The 20,267-nt window shown below is 36.8% G+C and overlaps 1 protein-coding gene across 2 annotated transcripts in view; it reads right to left on the minus strand.

Moving 5' to 3' along the window:
• Positions 1-17,852, minus strand: part of LOC306856826 (calcium-activated potassium channel subunit beta-2-like) — a 28,817-nt gene extending 10,965 nt beyond the window's left edge. The window contains exon 1 of one of the 2 annotated variants that reach the window (XM_079396312.1): positions 17,639-17,852. The gene's annotated coding sequence lies outside the window, so the exon portion shown is untranslated. The remainder of the gene's footprint in view (positions 1-17,638) is intronic. The other variant, XM_079396311.1, reaches the window with a different exon arrangement.
• Between the last annotated feature and the right edge of the window lie 2,415 nt (positions 17,853-20,267).

Consider the following 20,267-nt stretch of genomic DNA (forward strand, 5'->3'; position numbering starts at 1 on the left):
ATTATTCTTGTATCTTGTCTGTGCCATACCTGTTTGCCGATATTTTGACCCTGCTTGTGTTTTTTGACCACGTCTTTGTTTAATAAAGCTTGCAAATGGATCCGCACGTCTCACGTCTCGTTCACTCCATTACAGATACATTGGTATATGATTTAGTGTTGTTAGTAATGATCATGCAAACCATTAATAACATTCAAGGCAAGATCTTATACTAAATCAATATCAATACTAAATCTTATACACACACTTGCATTTACAAGGTACTTCAGAATATCGTTCAAAATACATATTACTAATATACCAGCTTGACTGACTGAGCAATTTCCACTCTCTGGCTGACCTGCCCTCAAAGGTGCAGAGAAACCTTTTATCTAAAATGAAGGTCTGAAAAGCAACAGTGAGCAAATCTTTGCCCTGCAGTGGAAAGCTGTAAACGTCAACGATGGGAATATGCCACATATCATATTTGTGCGTGTTAACTCTCTTGCCTATGCTGAATGTGCCGGATCACAGGGCGATGAACTAGAAATGAGGCAGAAGCAGACAGGAAGCACTGACCCAAGGAAACCCGTTGTCCCCACTGCACCCAATAAAACAGCTGCCAAAAATGCCAGGCCAAAGTGGCACCGAGAACCACATCCAGTGTTTTTAATATAGAATGGCTGTCTTTAAAAAGCTTGGTATGGCCTGGACAGTTGTTGGTATTTGCCCTTCTGGTCACCTTAGCTGGGTAAGTAACGCCTTACAGGGGCCTTTTTTTGAAGCAAAAAAACACAGACATCTGGCGTTCACCCAAAACAAGCTGGAACGTTCATCCAATGTGGCTGCGCATGATGGGATTTACTAAACCCATATTGTCACTGCGGTGATTTATGAGCCATTGTTGATACTCCACATTAGCTCGGTGGAAATAAAATCATGAAAAACCATTTTTTCCCCTCCCAGTGGTGCAACAATAGTTTAGCTGTTAAAATAAATAAATAATAATAATAATATTTGTTCAATAAATTTTTGTTTTATGTTTTTTCAATGACAAAATAGTTAAACACTGCTATTTTTGTATCATTATTCTATTTTTAGTAGTTATTTATTAGTTGGCTCGCTAATGAATCAACTTGTTTAGAAAATGAATCACTGATTCAGGAGACCTTTGCAGCATTTTTTAAAAACGTTTCATTTATATTTAGTTTACACATTCTTATTTTTAGTAGTAGTTATTCATTAATGGGTCTGCTAATGAATCAGTACATTCAGAAAATGAATCACTGATTCAGCTGCCTTTGCAACATGTCTTTTTATAGCAAAATATTTAAACATATTTAACACTAACTTATAGATACTGAATTATATGTTGCAATTAATATGAACTGAGATTAATAAATGCTTTATACACATATTTTTCTTTGTTAGTTCATGTTAACTAATGTAGTAAAATAATGTTAACAAATGGAACTTCATTGTAACAAGTTGCATTGTTGTTTTTATTAGTAGTTTGTCAAGCCACAGTAGCTTCCTCAACGCTGTCTAAAAAATACTAAGCAGCAGGAAGTTTAGTATGTCATGAGATAATGATATATTCTGAACAGATTCTGTTTTAGTCATGCTTTTTCAAGCCATTTAGCATGGCAGAGCAACATGGGAATGTGTTGTTCCAGGGAGGGCTGCTCCTCTGTCTTCAGCTAAATGACATGCTAATGTTGCCTTCTGGAGGCCTGACACATGAAAATGATAAATAATTATTGCTCTTTCACATCACAACTGTCTGGGTAAAGCCCAGGTGTCTCGGTGCAAAACCACCTGAGAACTGCATCCAGAGTTTAGTCCACTGCATTCAGCTGCTTTCCTCTATTTATAGCAAACATTTTCATTGATGTTTACATCTAAACGAAAAACTCATGTTTGAGTTGCATTACGCACCTTAATCAAAACACATTTCAATGACTTATTTCTCAATCTTTTTTAAGATGTTTGTGGACTCGGGGTATAGGACATCCCAGTTAGATGCATGTAACTGCTTTTGCATTCATTGTGTCTCATTAACAATGTTGCATTCATTAGCAATATGATCTCTGTTCACCCTTGTTATTTAACACATAATTACACACCTAATGTTGCATGAAATTATGGCTCTAATGACAAAAACAGAGGTACACTCCAAAGGACAGGTTAAAGAAGAGCTAAATGAAATGTTCAGAGCTAACTGAAACAATGTGTCAGTCACCGAGCCCATGTAGATACTCTAGATATGCAATCAGTTGTTAACTCTTAGGATCAGAAAGACAATAATAACACAAACTAATATTGGGTATTTTCACCTGGATAACAAGGTATGAAATAATGTGACAGGATCACAAATTGCACGCCTCTCTGAAATACTTGACTCTGATTTGGCATTCGGAGGTCAAGTATTTTCGAATATTTGCCATTGTTTAACAGTCCGTCAATGCAGGAAGCTGAAATTAGCACGTTACTTTTGTATCACAACTCACTCTTTCTTGCTTCAAATTGTACATTAATTCTATGTTAAGTTGCTCATCACCCAATTTGGAATTTATTTTTGTAATAATGACTTATTATTTGGAACATCAAGTGTTTTCTTCTGCGAAGGATCAAACAAAGTTAGTAAATCAATCGAGTTCTTATTGGTGTTGATTGATTAGAAACTTAATAAAGTAGAAGGATTGTCGCCCAAAGATGGCAAAAACGCTGGTGCTGGTGAATCACTGGCCATTAGTTGAATAGATAATTTTTCATGCTAAAACTGTATTCACTACTTGGTTATTGTTTCAGATCTTGACAACTGTCTCTTTTTTCTACTAATTTACTGCTCTCATCAAGCAAACATAATTACCTTTTAATGGAGCATTTTCAGGTCTATTACTCTAATGAGATTTTTATTTTGGAATCTTTCAGTGCTGCTGGCCAGAATTTGAACATTATCTAAACACATGCATATGGAATATAAATATGCCTTAATTTGCACAGCAGATGCAAATGCGTGTAGACGAACTGGAGAGATATTCTCACATAGCAACAAGAAGGGTTGATGAAGCCAACTAAATAATTAAAAAAACAAAAACATATTGTTACTCCTTAAACTGTATACATTTATGACATAAATATGTGATGTGAATCACATATGTGTATGTGAAAAAGCCACGATAAGAAACTTAGACTTCATGACTATCCAAAGTACCCAAGTCTATTTATAAAGCTGAATGAATTACATATAAATTGCTCCTGAGGAAATTCCCTCACCATTTACATTAAGAACTACCAAGGATATAAAGATGTTTTATATGGGGTCAATAAAACTGTTCAGAGGTAAATTAGGTTTATTTGGAGAGTGCCTTTCTCTGAAATTAGTATTGGATCTTATGGCATGACACATCACATCATTGTATTGGATAACGGCCACGGTGGTTGTAGTTTTAATTGTACATTCAACACTCATCATAGATCATCAGAGAAAATAAAATCCCAGAGCTTCGAGTCCAATAAAGGTTTCCAGAATTGATGGTGTAGATGTTCACGCTGATTGTCTTGGAGACAGCGAATATGATTTGGATGTCTCTGCTGTGTAATTCATAGCTGTGTTAAGAATCCAAAATTAACACCCATCAATGACAAACACGAGTTAAAATCGGTTTAGCAAGTAAATAAATCTATTAGCAGCTAGTTGGCTGGTAGGTACTTTAAGGAAGGACAACATAATACACTGCTTAGAACAACTTTTAAGAATGATAATCTGACTCACTAAATTACTTTATTTTTATTTATTTAATTTTGTCATTTGTATATTATTGTATATTCCTTCATTAAACCGGCAAAATATGAAAATCACTGTGGACATAGACTGGGACAGTTGGGTTTGCCAGAAATATGCTGCCTGGAACAAAGATTTTTTTTTGTAAAGATTTTATTAACTTTTTTAAATAAAAATTACATTTATTAAAATAAAATTATATATATATATATATATATATATATATGTATAATATAAACATAACCTGAATTGCGGAATTCTTGGGACTTTCAAATCACATGAACCAATATTTTATTCACAATAGAACATAGATAACATTACAAAGGTTTAAACTGAGAAATTGTACACTTTTATCCACTAAATGAGCTTATTTCAAATTTGATGCCTGCTAAAGGTCTCAAAAAAGTTGGTCCCGAGGGCTGAAAAAGCAAGACATTTTGAAAAGATTCAGTTGGGAGAACATCTAGCAACTTAATTAAATTAAGTTATTTGACATCAGGGCCCGTATTCACATAACATTTTATCTTACCACCAAGAGTTCTCCTGAATAGCAGTAAAAGTTTTTAGCTAAGTTTTCTCTTAAAACCTATTCACAAAGCTGCTGAGACAAACTTTTACTAAGGAATAGAGAGAAGTCTTAAGCTAAGAGTAAGGGCGGGGATGACCTCGTTGCTATGGATCATGTCAGCATGCTTACTAACTATGCACACAGTGATTGGCTGATAGGAGAGGGGAGGGGTCTCTGTCAGAGATTATTCATAGAAATATTGTAGAGCATGATATTATGTTGCCATATCCAAATAAAGGTTTAAAAAATAATGTTAATTGCCACATTCAAATAAAGATTTTAACATGCAGGCTAAGTGTCACTAATTAAACAAATATATGTTCAGCTAATTGTCAGTCTCTTACATTTATGCTTCCTGTAGCGGATGCATATAAACCGCCTTTTAATTAACAGAGTAGAATAATCATGGAGAATAATCATGGCTGATAGTACGACATGCAAATGTAAAAGAAAACCAAACTGGACACAAGAACATCTGTTACTTCTTGCCCAACTGGTTAATGAAAAGGATATAATCAAAGGAAAATTTGGAATTGGGATAACCTCCAAACCTTAAAGATGATACCATTTTAAAGGCTCATTATCGTCAAATGTTTCTAAAATGTTTATATTCTGATGCAGATTGCCGGCAACAGCAATTTTAGGATAGTTGTGAGTTGGTCTTAGTGACTTAGGAGTCCTCTTCACTACTCCTAACATTTCACAGATTTAGGACCTAGTTTTAGCGCTAAAATGCTAGGAGTCCAAAAATCAGGACTGAAGCACCCACTATTTTTAAGATTTTCTCCTAAATCGGTGAGTTAGGAGCTACTTTTAGCCTTAAGATGTTTTGTGAATACAGGCCCTGGTCTGTAACATAAAAGGGATGTCTTAGAGAGGCAGAGACTCTCAGAAGTAAAGATGGGCAGAGGCTCTCCAATCTGTGAAAGAGTGCGTAAAAAGATTGTGGAATACTTTAAAAACAACGCTCCTCAACGTCAAATTGCAAAGGCTTTGCAATCTCATAATCTACAGTGCATACCATCATCAAAATATTCAGAGAAACTAGAGAAATCTCTGTGTGTAAGGGACAAGGCTGAAGACCTTTGTTGGATGCCCATGGTTTTCGGGCCCTCAGATGACACTGCAACACTCATCGGCATGATTCTGTCATTGACATTACTAAATGGGCCCAGGAATACTTCCAGAAACTACTGTCGGTAAACACAATGCACCGTGCCATCTGCAGATGCCAACTAAAACTCTATCATGCAAAAAGGAAACCATATGTGAACATGGTCCAGAAGCGCCGTTGTGTCCTGTGGGCCATGGCTCATTTAAAATGAACTGTTTCAAAGTGGAAAAGTGTTCTATGGTCAGATGAGTTCAAATTTGACATTCTTGTTGGAAATCACAGACGCCATGTCTTCCGGGCTAAAGAGGAGGGAGACCTTCCAGCATGTCATCAGCGTTCAGTTCAAAAGCCAGCATCTCTGATGGTATGGGGGTGCATAAGTGCATACGGTATGGGCAGCTTGTATGTTTTGGAAGGTACTATGAATGCTGAAAGGTATATAAAGGTTTTAGAGCAACATATGCTCCCCTCCAGACGATGTCTATTTCAGGGAAAGCCTTGTTTATTTCAGCAGGACAATGCAAAACCACATACTGCACCTATTACAACAGCATGGCTTTGTAGTAGAAGAGTCCGGGTGCTGAATTAGCCTGCCTGCAGTCCAGATCTTGCACCTATAGAGAACATTTGATGCATCATTAAACGAAAAATACGTCAAAGACGACCACGAACTCTTCAGCAGCTGGAAACCTATATCAGGCAACAATGGGGCCGAATTACAACATCAAAACTCCAGAAACTCATAACCTCGATGCCCAGACATCTTCAAGCTGTTTTGAAAAGAAGAGTAGATGCTACACCATGCCCCCATCCTAATGATTTTGAGACCTGTAGCAGGCATCAAATTTGAAATGAGCTCATTTTGTGCATAAAATTTTAAAATTTCTCAGTTTAAACATTTGTTATGTTATCTATGTTCTATTGTGAATAAAATACTGGCTCATGTGATTTGAAAGTCTTTTAAAATAAAAAATAAAAACATCCCAACATTTCCGGAATTCGGGTTGTATATAATATTTATTTATTTTCAGTGGCAACAAATGGCCAGCTTTTTACAGCTGGTAAAAAACATTATTACTGACAAATAATTGTTCAGCCACATTTTTATTGGAATTAATATACTGTATGAAAATATAGCATGCATTTTATATAGCAAAGCATGTGCCACTTGCCACATTAAATGGCCAAATGACAAACTATACAACAGTACATGATAAATAAATAAATAAATAAACAAATGAATGAATTAACTAACACTGATTGATAGGAAACAAATGTATGTCAGTTCAGTGCACTCTTTAGTATCAGGTAGCGTCTGAGCAACTGAGTGTATCCTGAAGACTTTGGTGTTGGAAGGTCAGCGTCTCTTTCAAGGCTCCACGGCAGCTGGAGTCTGACATCACCACAGTACTACAGACACATGCCTCACATTGTACAATGTGAAATTTACAGCCATCGCCGCCACAATTAGCTTTAAAAGTATGAGTGGGAAGAAGGAGGGGGTCTGGAATCCTGTGCCGGTGGGTGTGTTTGACGAGCAAGTGCTGCTGAACTGGGATGGGTTCTAAATTTCGGTTGAAAAGTGTGGTTGAGGTTGAAAGAACAAATAGAAACTGTGGCTTCAATTGGCGTCATTGTTATTGTGTGTTTCGATGGGGCAAACGGGTCATTTGCAGAGCTGCATGTTGAAAAGATGGTGTCTAGATGATAACATTTATTACCCCAGTAAACACATCCAAGTAACTGCCTTACTCACTTTAGGAATGTGGTATTTCAAGTGTGACACCAGCTGGATGCTATTTTAGCATCCTGATTCAAGAAGAGCAGAATTTAGATGAACATGGCGATACGTGTAATCATTTGAATGTGCTCTTTATTAAGCAGGTCGTTAAAGATATTTACAGATATTTAAGTAATTTTACCAACATGGCTTCAGAGTTAAACACAGATCACTCTAAATTGCTGGCCGATACGATTCCTGATTGACTATCAACCTATATTAGAGATTTTTCAAAATGGCTATCTATTGATCAAGAGCTGATAAAATGTAAAAACTGTAACTTGAATGCAATGTAAGTTGCTTTGGATAAAAGCGTCTGCTGAATGCATAAATGTAAATGTAAATGATCAGACTGTACATTTTTAATGTTGTCTAAATTTCATTTTGATTTTAGTTTTGCAAAGAATTTTAATATCAGCCATGTGTAATGCTTATCAGTATTGTAATACAGATGCAACCCAAGCATAAAAGCCAGTGAAAAAAATCTGCATTTTAAATGACTGAATCCTAATTATTGACCTTTACTAGACTGTTATACGTTAAGTTTAAAAAAAAAATGTATATATGATATTTAATGTACATTATATTATAGTATATATATATTTATATATATATTGTATATTTTTTAACCTAGTCTGCAGTTCAAAGTTTAGGGTCAGTTTCAAATCAATGATCAAGTGACAATGAAGATTGGAGTAATAGCTGCTGAAAATTCAGCTTTGCCTCACAGGAATCAATTAAATTAATTAATTAAATAAATTAAATTGTAAAACATATTTGAATACAAAATCTTTTTAAATTTTTATAATATTTCATAATATAAATATTTACTGTATTTTTAAATAAAATACAGTAAAAACGTATCATGTTTTCCACAAAAATTGTAAGTGGCACAACTGTTGTACCTGTATAACTGTTAGAATTTCTTTCTTGTTCTCAAATGCACATCATTCTCACCTCTACTCTCACACCTCAAATGTGCTGATGGATGAATCAATGGTCCTCACCCTGAATTGGTACATCAAGAAGATAGCCCATATTTTCTCATGTTGTACATTGTGTTCTGATGTCCCTGCTCACTTAGCAAATAAAAATTCATTATAGTTGATTACACCAAAGACACCAGTTCGGGTTGCAAATATTTGCTCAGCATTGAGAGAGTGGGCAGCTAATTTCCTTTTTCCACATCAAGACTATAAATCCTTTGACTTTATTTCAAGCTGTTTGTCTGCTGCGCTTTGTTTAGAAATACCTGAAATCACAAAGGCTTCCCCGGCAGGTATGACAACCATAGCATTCAGCATCAGCCATAAAACGAACTCAAGCGAACGGCAGCATAATATTTAACAAAGCACACTGGCCATGAGAGATTGACGTGCTACTCTTAGGGGGAGTGCATCCTGTCCGTTTGTCAATATTGTTTCGAGTGCGAAAGCGGAGTGCTCTCGACAGCAGCCATCAATTGGTGAATGTAAAACTTGCTGTTTTCCTCCAGCTCTGCCGCTGGTCAGAGATCCAGTCAGCAGACTGTTAATCACACTCACTCAGGCCCAGCGAGACAGCCACAGCCGCAGGGTAATGACACCTAAACAACAGGGATAAATCACAGAGCAGGACCACAAGTCACCAGCACAGGAAACAAGTCATGCAGCTAAATCTGAACAAAACCAGGAACTGATACGACATCTGTTTGGCTGTTTTGCACTCGATTACAGTGCACTCAGATGTGGCTGCTGTAACATATACTGTATGCAAACATTTAAGTAATCAGTTTAATAATGAACAATTGCATACGTAAATGTATATACTGTTCAAAAGTTGGGGATGGTGAGATTTTATGTTTTATGTCTCTTATGCTCACCAAGGATGCATTTATTTGATCAAAAATACAGTAAAAGCACTACTATTGTGAATTGTTATAACGTCTATAACAGTTACACAGTAGTTGCTCTGCTGGTTTATATTATAATAGGGTCTATTAAACCATTCAGCTGGATATTGCCACAGATTTTAAATCTTTGCCATTTCCTGGAAAGGCTTTAATGTTTTATTTTTCTGAGAAGCTCTTTCCTATGAGTGACTAGTTGTGCTGCATTTATTTTATGCCTCCTTGCTCAATATTAATTTCTTTCCCCCCCAAAAAACAAACAAACATCCAAATGCATTATTTTTTGCTTATTTTTGCAAATGCTGATTTTTATTTACAATTACTAAATTTAAATTAATATGTTAAATTGACAACCCAAATTTCTGCATATCCAAAGTTTACTTGTACCATTGTAGAAATGTGCTATGTGCAATCAGCTATGATTATATTTTTTGAGGTGGTGTATGCCATGTTTTTTCCCATTTATCTAAAGGTAATATGGATGTTAAATTAAAAGAAAGAGTGCACCTTTCAGTTAACAGGTTTCATAGATTTGATTGTCTGATGCATTTGATACGTGTCAGAACCCATGCTGATTACTGCAATCAGAGTTCGCCTACAGTCAATAAACATATTCCTTCCATTAGTTGCTCTTTTTCTGAACAATCAAGCTAAAGTCTAAAATAAAATCATCACATTTAACCATAACCAGCTTTTCAAAGACTTGCATCACCACTGTGTGTGCAGAACTTCTCTACATGTAGCAGCCAAAATACCAAAGTTATCTTAAAATATGGACCTAAATTTTCTCTGCTGTAGTGGATGCCCTGTTTGTCCTCTGGCCCTGTTTGGACTTTAGAGAGTTTTTATTGTGTAAAAGCTGGTTTAGCGAGACCAATCATTTACAGCTATTAAATGACCGTGTAAACCAGAAAAAGAGAGAATTCACCCCAAAATGTAAAAGTCTGTCATACCCTCACTCTGTTCCAAATCTGAATGACTTCATTTCTTCTGTAGAACACAAAAGAAGACATTTCACAGAATGTCTGAGCTGCTTAGACCTATCAATTTGCCAAAAAAAGAAAAAATACCATATATCGCAAATCTAGAAGTAAAGAAATAGTATTTATTCACAGAACATATCTAATTACTTTTATGATGCTTTTTTTTTTTTTTTTTTTTGGTCAAACGGATTTAGAATAACACAAGGGTGAATAAATTATGACAGAATTGTCATTTTGGAGTACACTATACCTTTAAGTTCAGTTCTTGTTAATACTAATTAAGTACTATTATAAATATTAGCTACTTTTTAATTTTGTCAAAACTTTATTTGAACTGTACAGCTTTTTAAGTAGTTATTATAGTTGCAGTCCATCACTTTTTTGGGTTAAAAATGATCTGAAATCAATATTTGAGCAAGTACATAACCAGCCAGTGTTCAAAACTATCGCCTTACTTTAGCCCGATTCACAACAGTTAGCTTATAATAATGTTTTCTAATTTGAGTGGTACAGGTAGGTTTTCGCGGGAAATTCGATCATGCTGCTGCGTCATTACGTCACGTCTGTAAACATAAAGAAGTTGTCCCGGCTAGTAGGCTATCGCATGTGAGGATCCTGCAGAGGATCCGTAGTTTGTTATGCTCAACATCTTAACCTGTCACTTATCCAACATTTCTGCGCAAACCCCAAAGACTGCTGTTTAGACCTACAGGGGTCAATTTTAATAACTTAAAACGTGTGGAGGTTGCCTCGGACTCATCGCCTCCCTCGCGTCTGCTGAAATCAGCGCTGTTTAACGCACGCTCTGTCAACAACAAAGCTGTTATTTTATCTGACATTATTTTAGAACAAAAGCTGGACCTTGTCTGTTTAAGTGAAACATGGCACAAAGAATCTGATGATCTTCTTTTTAATGAATTGACTCCTGCTGGCTATGGATTATTTGATCTTCCGCATTCCTCTGGTAGAGGTGGGGGTAGTCTCAGCCTCAGACGTCACGGCCACGGACCGTTGGCTAAACGTCTGATCCATATGGCACACTTTTCTGGAAACACTTCAGGAATGTCGAAGTCCTCGTCTGACTGGTTGAATTAAACAAAGATGCCGTGGCGCCAAACCCCCTCACGAAAGAAGAAAGCCGTCGTGTTTACAAATGTGACAACGAACACTTATCATTTCCACACAACATTCCGAACATTTCCACGCCCCGAAACGTGACGCTAAACGAAACGAACTATGATTGGTTGTTTGACATCTCGGTCAAATGGCCTCCTTGGCTAATGAAAGCGGACATCTATTCCAGACCTTCAGCCGTCAGTCTGAAGAAAGACACCTTACTTGAGTATAGGGCTGAAACTGTGTCAGCTAGATCAATTTATTTTTCACAGATAATTGTCAGCAATCAGAGAAACCCTAAACAACTGTTTCACTCAATCAACAAGCAGCTTAAAAATCACTCTAATGTTCCTGCTTCAACTCACCTTTGTAACAAGTTCTTGGAGTTTTTTAACACCAAAATCGATAATATACGTAACCACATTATCAATACTCATATTCCGGCTGCTTCTTCCTTACGTATTTCGGCATTCTCTGGTATTTCTCTCTCCAACTTTGTAATTCTTGACTCCCAGTCTCTCTGTAATATGGTTTTGAAAATGAAAGCTACGACTTCCAGAGTTGATCCGGTTCCTTCTTGTCTGTTTAAATCGTGTTTTGATTTCCTATGTCCTGTTGTTTTGAGTGTTATCAATGACTCTTTGTGCACTGGTGTTGTGCCAGCTGCACTAAAAATTGCTGCTGTCACCCCTGTACCAAAAACTAACAACATGGACTTTGATAACCTGAATAATTTTCATCCCATCTCTAATCTTCCATTCCTTGCCAAAATTTTAGAACAAACGGTGGCTTCTCAATTGCTTTCACATCTTTCTTCTAACGATCTTTTTGAACCACTTCAATCTGGATTCCGTAAACTCCACAGTACTGAGACAGCGTTAGTTAAGGTCACCAATGACTTGTTAATGGCTTCTAATTCTGGACATCTATCTATACTGATTCTTCTTTATCTTAGTGCCGCTTTTGACACTATAGATCACTCTATTTTAATCACCCGTTTAGAGACTGTCTTTGGAGTTTCTGATACGGCATTGAAGTGTTTAAGTCCTACAGTATCTCTCTGATCAAAAGCAGTTTGCTGCGATGGGTGGTTGCAGGTCTGGTATTTTGGCCCATTCCTCCATGCAGATCTCCTCTAGAGCAGTGATGTTTTGGGGCTGTCGCTGGGCAACACAGACTTTCAACTCCCTCCAAGCATCTCAGAAACATTGCCAAATTATGTCCAATGTTGACTTTTTCTGTGGCTGAAAAGTTAATCAACACATTTTTTGTTGTCGCGTATTGATTATTGTAATGTTTTGCAGGCTGGAGTTTCAAAAGCTACCCTACGTAAATCACAGTTGGTACAAAATTCAGCTGCCAGAATACTGACTAGGACCAGTGCAAGGGAGCACATTACACCTGTCTTGGAAAAATTGCACTGGCTTCCTGTTAGTTTTCGTATCGATTTTAAAATTCTCATGCTTACTTATAAGGCCTTGAATAATTTGGCTCCTCAATATTTGTCAGAGCTTTTAACCCCCTACACACCTACACGTGTTCTACGCTCCTCTGAAGCTGGTCTTTTAACTGTTCAATCAACTCGACTTAAAACTATGGTTGATCGGGCTTTCTCTTCATTGGCTCCTAAATTATGGAATTCCCTGCCCTCTGAAATTAGAAATGCAGACTCTCTAAGTGTTTTTAAATTGTCCCTTAAAACTTACTTTTTTAGGGTAGCTTTTATGTGATTTATGTGATTGCTTTGTGTTTTATTATATTGGCCTTGTTTTGCTTTATTTGTTTTTTACTGCCTGTACTCTTCATATTTGTATTTGTATGTAAAGCGCTTTGAGATGCTACTTTTAAAGGCGCTATATAAAATAAAGTTTATTATTATTATATTACACAAGATTCGTATTTTAAAGACAACAAGTTCGAAGGGAGCATAGTTTGCTTTTTGGGTTAAAAGAATTTCTTAATATGAAATTTGAATGGTATGACAATTAGATTAGACTGTACAGAAATTTAAATCTACATGCTAATACAACACTATACTCATTGTCACGCAATGCTGATGTTGTTAACATTAATAATTTGAGAATAAAGTATAACCGTAATAATAATTTGCACGGTTAGGACCGATCGTTAGATTTAATTACCATTGGTTACGTGATTTATTGTAAATGCTTGTGTAATGACTTGTTACTTACTTGTTCAGATGGCAAGATACGGTGAAAATTCTTATTTGGGTCATATATTCCAAGACGTAGGCTAGAATCTGTGATTCCTAAGTACAGAATCCACACCGGTGCGGTGACTGAAAGACTGACACACATACTCCTCAAAACATTAGATTAATCCGCGCTGGGGCCGTGCCTGAGCACAACCCCACGCACAGAAGATAATTCCACACACAACTGCAATTCCAGGTTTTCAAACAGAGATGGCGACAAAGAGGCAAAACTTACCGACTGCAGCTTTAAGAAGTCATAGTGTTTTGGTCATTAGTTACAATTTAAGATGTTGCCATAGACATTGGGGACATTTTTGTTCAGACAAATTATGTATAAGGCCGAAATGTAATGTGAGGTTTATCATTAAAAATTTATTATTATTAATAATAATAATAATAATTATTATTATTATTTTGTCAAACTGTGCATTATTTGTACTGTAAATTGTTTAAATAGTATTTTTTATGTTCATTGTACAGTTTAGGATGTTACTGTAGACACTGGCATTGTTTCAAAACAATTTTACTACCTAAACAAAATCTAAATGGATAGCTGGATAAATTGTGGTTTAACAGACTTGCATAATACACTTTTTGCAACGTTACCACTTTTTCTTCTTTACAATATACAGTTCAATATGTCTGGCTAACAGCCAAGTGAATAAAAACCTTGTGTAAACACAGCCATGAGCTTATAGCTAACAAGTCAAACATAAATGAGGCTAATAACCCCTGCTGGATCATTGTCACACACACATTGAAACGTGTGTTTCAGATCAGCCAGCCGGACTGAATCATGTTATGTAACTGTCCTGTTTGTCTTAGCAGTCACTCTTCATTCAAAACCATTTTAACCCCAGTAAAGGTCACTTCATCACATCGGTTGAAGGTAGCCCTGTAGCCATCTGCGTGCTATTGAAAAATTATTCTCGTGTCTGGACAAACAACGGCAGGCAAGAAGCACGCAGGTTGTAAAGAATACTCATCTGCTTTGTGCAGGTTGTAGTGTGTTTCTCTAGGGGCCCAGAAACACCTGTCCCCTGCAGATCATGTAACCTAAGATGAAAAAATGAGCCTATGCACTTGCCATCTCATAAGAACCCAGAGGATTTCTGGGAAGTCTGATGTCACGCTGGGCTTTCTGCTGCTGTCAGAATCTGAAAACATCTAGCGATATACATGCTTTTCCCGATATATCTGCGAAGAGTAGCGTGTCAACGCTTAGAGGACCTCTACTGACAAGTCCTGGCTGGGCAAGGTGGAAATTTCTGACTGAGTACACACTTAGCTTTTTATGTTCCAACATTTTGACCCAAGGTCAAAATAATTATAGTGTTCTGTTGATCAATGGGTCTCCGTTTGAGCTCGCAAATGCACAGGGGTATGGAAAATGACACGGCTTAAAACTCAATAACAGTGCCAGCTTCAAGCAAAACAATATCAGTTGAGCTTGTGTTGTTGAAAGTCCCGTGCTGCCTGGTCACACAATGTCATTTGTCAAAGTTTCTTGTTATTGCTTTGACTAAAGAAAAGGAGACGACAAGTTGAGGGTTATTGTACTTGTTTAACCTAGTTCACATGTTTACGAATTGCCAAATATTCCCTGAACCACAAAAAGCGGCAAAGTGTGGAATGAGCTGCCGTGTTTTGTGAGCAGAGCTGACATGGCAGAGCATCAGCTGGCACTTCAAAGCTGCCTGTGCCCATCCAGACAAAACATTGGCTGTAATAAAAGGCTCTGCAAATTTAAAGTTGCTTAGCTGATCACAGTGTGACTTTTTATTCCGATGAGGACAGTAAGGTCACGATATTGGGGGTTTGCACCTCTTGAAGATGCAGCACACTGTATTTCTGTCATGAGATTATGTGCCGCAAAGGAATGAGGGACATTTTATCTGTCTTTCTGTCTGTCTATCATTTTGTTGTCATTCGATAATTTTGTCCTTCTGTCTGCTGTTTTGTTATCTATTGATTGTTTTGCCATTCTGTCTAAATATGTCTGTTGTTGTAATTTCTGTTGATTGTTCTGTCATTCTATCTGTCTGTGTCTGTCTGTCTTTTGTTCTACTTATCGCTCTATCTGTTGACTATTTGACATTTGTTGTCTGTTGATAGTTTCGTCGTTCTGTCTTTTTTGTTGTCTATTGATCGTTTTGTCATTCTGTCTGTCTGTAGTGAAGTGACATTCAGCCAAGTATGGTGACCCATACTCGGAATTCGTGCTCTGCATTTAACCCATCCAACGTGCACACACACAGCAGTGAACACACACACACCGTGAACACACACCCCGAGCAGTGGGCAGCCATGCTGCGGCGCCCGGGGAGCAGTTGGGGGTTCGGTGCCTTGCTCAAGGGCACCTCAGTCGTGGTATTGAGGGTGGAGAGGGCGCTGGACATTCACTCCCCCCACCTACAATTCCTGCCGGCCCGGGACTCAAACCTGCAACCTTTGGATTACGAGTCCGACTCTCTAACCATTAGGCCACGACTTCCCGCAAGTGAAGAGCTGTTTCTGCTCGGCTGTATATCTGTCTGTCATTTTATTTTCTATGTTTGTTTTGTCATTCTACTTGTCTTTGTCTGTATATCTATCTGTCTATCTGCCTGGTCTGTCTGTCTGCCTGACATTCTATCTATGTGTTAGTCTGTCATTTTGTTCTCTATTGATAATTTGTTGTTCTGTCTGTCTGTATATTTGTCTGTGGTTTTAAAACTATCTATCTATCTATCTATCTATCTATCTATCTATCTATCTATCTATCTATCTATCTATCTATCTATCTATCTATCTATCTATCTATCTATCTATCAGTCTGTCTGTCTGTCTGTCTTTTTGTTGTCTATTGATAGTTTTTCGTTTTGTCTGTATTGCTGTCTGTTGATTGTTTTATCATTCTGTCTATTGTTTTGTTTTCTATCACTTGATTTGACATTCTTGCTCTCTGATGTTATATCAGTCTGTCTGTTTGTCATTTTGTTGGCTGTCAGTTTTTCTGTATGTTTGTCTGTTTTGTTGTCTATTGATCAATGTGTCACTCTTATCTGTCTGCACCTATTTTTCTGTCTGTCGTTCTATCAAATGTTCTATCTATCTGTCTTTCTATCCAGTCTGTGTTTCTGTCTGTTCTATCATTCTATGGCTAACATTTTTTTTCCTTTGCTGGCTTGATCAGACCATTCAGTTCAGATTTTTAGTTGCACTGCCAACATTTTTATTTCCTCCTGTAAAAACAATTAATAGTAATTATTAATAAATTTAAAATATCAGTGAATTTTAATATGTAGCTTTATATCTTATTTTAACATTCTATCCATCAGTCTATCAGTCATTTAATTACAAATGCAATCTCTATATTGGTATCATTCAGTAGTCCCTTAACTTTGCCAGGGTCATGTGCAAACTTATCATCCAAACTCAAATCTACACCCATGGTGCATCTGTTGTCTTTAAAGTTACATGGACTCACAGCCAGTTAGAAAACATGATGGAGCCGTGACACACCCCTGAGTGAGCGTCTCTGTCTCCCATGTGTGCAAGGTGCTAATGGGACATGGCTTTGCTGCCTGCTGGCTCGGGATCTGATATAGTAGCTAAAACAGCGGCACCAGAGAGGCTGCGGACTCTTGCTGAAGGTCAGTAGGTGGGCCTGTACCAAATACAGGTCAAGAGGTCAGGGCAGGAATTCACATGCCCTGCTGCAACAGATGGATGATGAATGATCATCTACACACAAATATACCATCATAACAGCGAAGAAATACATGATAAACTAGTATCTTTGAACTTCTTGATGGTACTTTTATTAAATCAAGGGGAAAAAGCAACCAAACACAGCCCTGTTGCTTAAAGGGTCTGCTGTAATAGTCAAGCAATCCCAGCTGTTTTCAAAGACTTGATCAAGTTTGATCAACAAACAAGACGTGAATTTAACATGAAATGAAGGATAACGCCTCAGTGTCTCAAGGCTAGAAGTTCAATTTCTGTGGATATTTACTCAAGCGCTTTATTTTTCTCTTTTTTTCCTTTTCTGTTACTGGCACACACAGTTATTTCCCTTCACACAAACTGTCACCCACTAAAGCAAATGCATTTTATAGATGTTTAAAGAAAGTCAAAAGTCTAACTAACAACTTTTCCTATATAAAGCATTAATATATCATGAATCAAACCCTTTTACGCATTTGACAGGCATAAATCATGCCTACCTTCAGGTGTCTTTGTTCCTTCTGGATTACCTGGCCGATAATCCCATTCCCAGCAGGCGATTGTGTCTGTCAGAGGCAGTTTAAACTTTTCTGCAGATGTTCTATTGGTTAAGCCTGTTTGCAAAGGAGCACTATTAGTGAGAGATACGTGCTAACTCTGAGTGTAAGCCCGTGTGCTCAAAATGTTTCAGATAGCTGCTGGTGCAACAAGAGTGACAGGCACAATAGACTCACTCTCTCATGCTTAAAATGAGTTGACTAGTGTCTGTATGCGAACATATATACACACTGATGGCCAAGAAACACTCTTGAGAGTGAACATTTCTGTCAGTACTTCAAATATCAATTACAATAGTACACTACAAAGATTGGGTTGTTGTTGTTGAAAAAAAATGAATACTGTTATTCAATAAGCATGCATGAAACTAATCAAAAGTGATCAGTATAATGTTACCATTATTTTTCAGTTTCAAATAAATATTGTTCTTGTCTGTTCATCAAGGAATCCTGACAAAAATGTATCACGGTTTCCACAAAAATAATAAGAAATGATAAGAAATGTTTATTGATCATCAAATCAGAATATTTGAATGATTTCTCTAGGATCATGTGACGTGTCAGTCTCAAATCTGCAGTTCCACTTTCTTTGCTTAATCTTATTTATGGTTGCTTATGATTAAAAAGTGATTTTAAATCTTAACAATAAACAAACAAACAAAATGCATTGTTGTATTTCGTTTTAGATCTCTAAGATAGAATGAGAATGTTTTTCACCTGTATACACATAAGATATCTTCGGGACTGCTGAAGTATGTTGCCATCTAGTGTTAGAGACCTTAAATTGTACATACTGTCACAAACATCTTTCATAAACCCTTGAAAGTGGCCTCAAGAGCTGTAGTATTTGTGAAGCTACCCACTTTCATAATAGTAAAATGCGTGTTTGAAGCATCATATTAGCATAGGTACAGTGTTTGATCCACAAAGAAACACGTGCTATATACTTTTCTCCAGATTTCTGCAGTCCTCGATGTTCCTTTGAACGTGAACTGACAGAGACAGAGATCTTCTGCGAAGCCCAGTTGTCTCAGACTGAGATAATGCTTTACAATAAACTTCCTTTAGTTAATATTGGTTAATGCATTAACATTAACAATCAGCAATTCTTCTTTGTCAATGTTAATAAATATATAACTGTTCATTGTTATTTGTTTTAGCTCAGGTGTGAATGTTAACAGATACAACTTTTAATTTTAATAATGTATTAGTAAATGTTGAAATTCACATTAATGTGCTTTCGATTTATTGTGTATTTAACATTTATGCTGTACTATCTGTTGGTAATTTGGCATGCCGTTTTCATAAACTACACTTTGCACACCCCGTTTTATGTAGGCCCACCCACTTAAGCATTTCTTTTCTCGCCCCTGAGCTGTAGTGATTAAATAGCTTCAACTGTTTAATCTAACTTTTGTGTATTTATGTCTTTGACTCATTCTTTTAACACCAATTTCTCAATTCAGCAAAAAATTAAGTTAAATATAAAAAACAACTCGCAATATCCTCTCTGAATGGACTCGAAAAACCACTCCCTAAATCATCACCAGATAAAAAAAAGTGAAAAATCAAATACTAAAAATAAGTACAAAAAGTAAATTTCCCAGGATTTGCGAGACAGTGAGTGAAAGAGAGAAGGAAAAAAAACTGAATGGGAAAATCACCTTACCCCTGTTCTCTCATAGGTCCTTTCATGTATCTTTCTTGCTGTGCAGTGTTGTTCTCTGACGGAGCACTTTGTGTTGGTCCCAGGAGGAAAGAATTGAAGGAAGTATGTAACACTTCCGTCAGTTCTGATAGAGTGAGAGCAGCTGCTCTGGGAGCCACAGACTTCACTTCTGAACAATAGTCTACAACAACAAAAATACACGTCTGCACAGGGACTTCATCAAATCCTTACAATTGGCCTTGATGTCTGGAGAGGTGTGTTTGAGGGCTCTTCCACCCATATTCAAGGACAGTCACATGTTTGCAAGAATGATAAACATAATGAATGAGATGAATTACAAAGTAGGGCTTTTGTGGATGAAGCCCATTTATGTATTAATCTCTGTTAATTTTACAGTTAATTCAATGAAATCCAATCCAGTTGATAAAAACATCACAATAATCCATAAATAGCTAATCTACATGACTACAGTCCATCATCTTGTGAAGTTAAAAGCTGTGTTGTTTGCTTGTTATTAATAAATCCATCAAGCCATTTTAATGATGCTTCTTGCCAAAATACGAGTCCATAATCCATAATGTGTTTAATATCAATTTAAGATACAACTTAAGATAAAATCTTTTTGCTTCACATGATGTTAATTGATGGACTGGATACATGTGGATTACTTGTTGGATTGTTTTGATGTTTTTATCAGCTGTTTGGACTCTCATTCTGACGGCACCCATTCACTGCAGAGGATTCACTGCTGAGCAAGTGATGTAATGCTACATTTCTATTTGGTGGCTAAATGTATGTGTACAGGGTGGACATACACATTCAGCCACTAGGTGGTTCTGTTCACACAGAAACCTAGTCAAGTTCATGTTTACATTTTCTTTCTCCATCTGTCTGTCTCTATTT

The sequence above is a fragment of the Barbus barbus genome (genome assembly GCF_936440315.1).
Source record: "Barbus barbus genome assembly, chromosome: 37".
Classification (NCBI taxonomy): domain Eukaryota; kingdom Metazoa; phylum Chordata; class Actinopteri; order Cypriniformes; family Cyprinidae; genus Barbus; species Barbus barbus.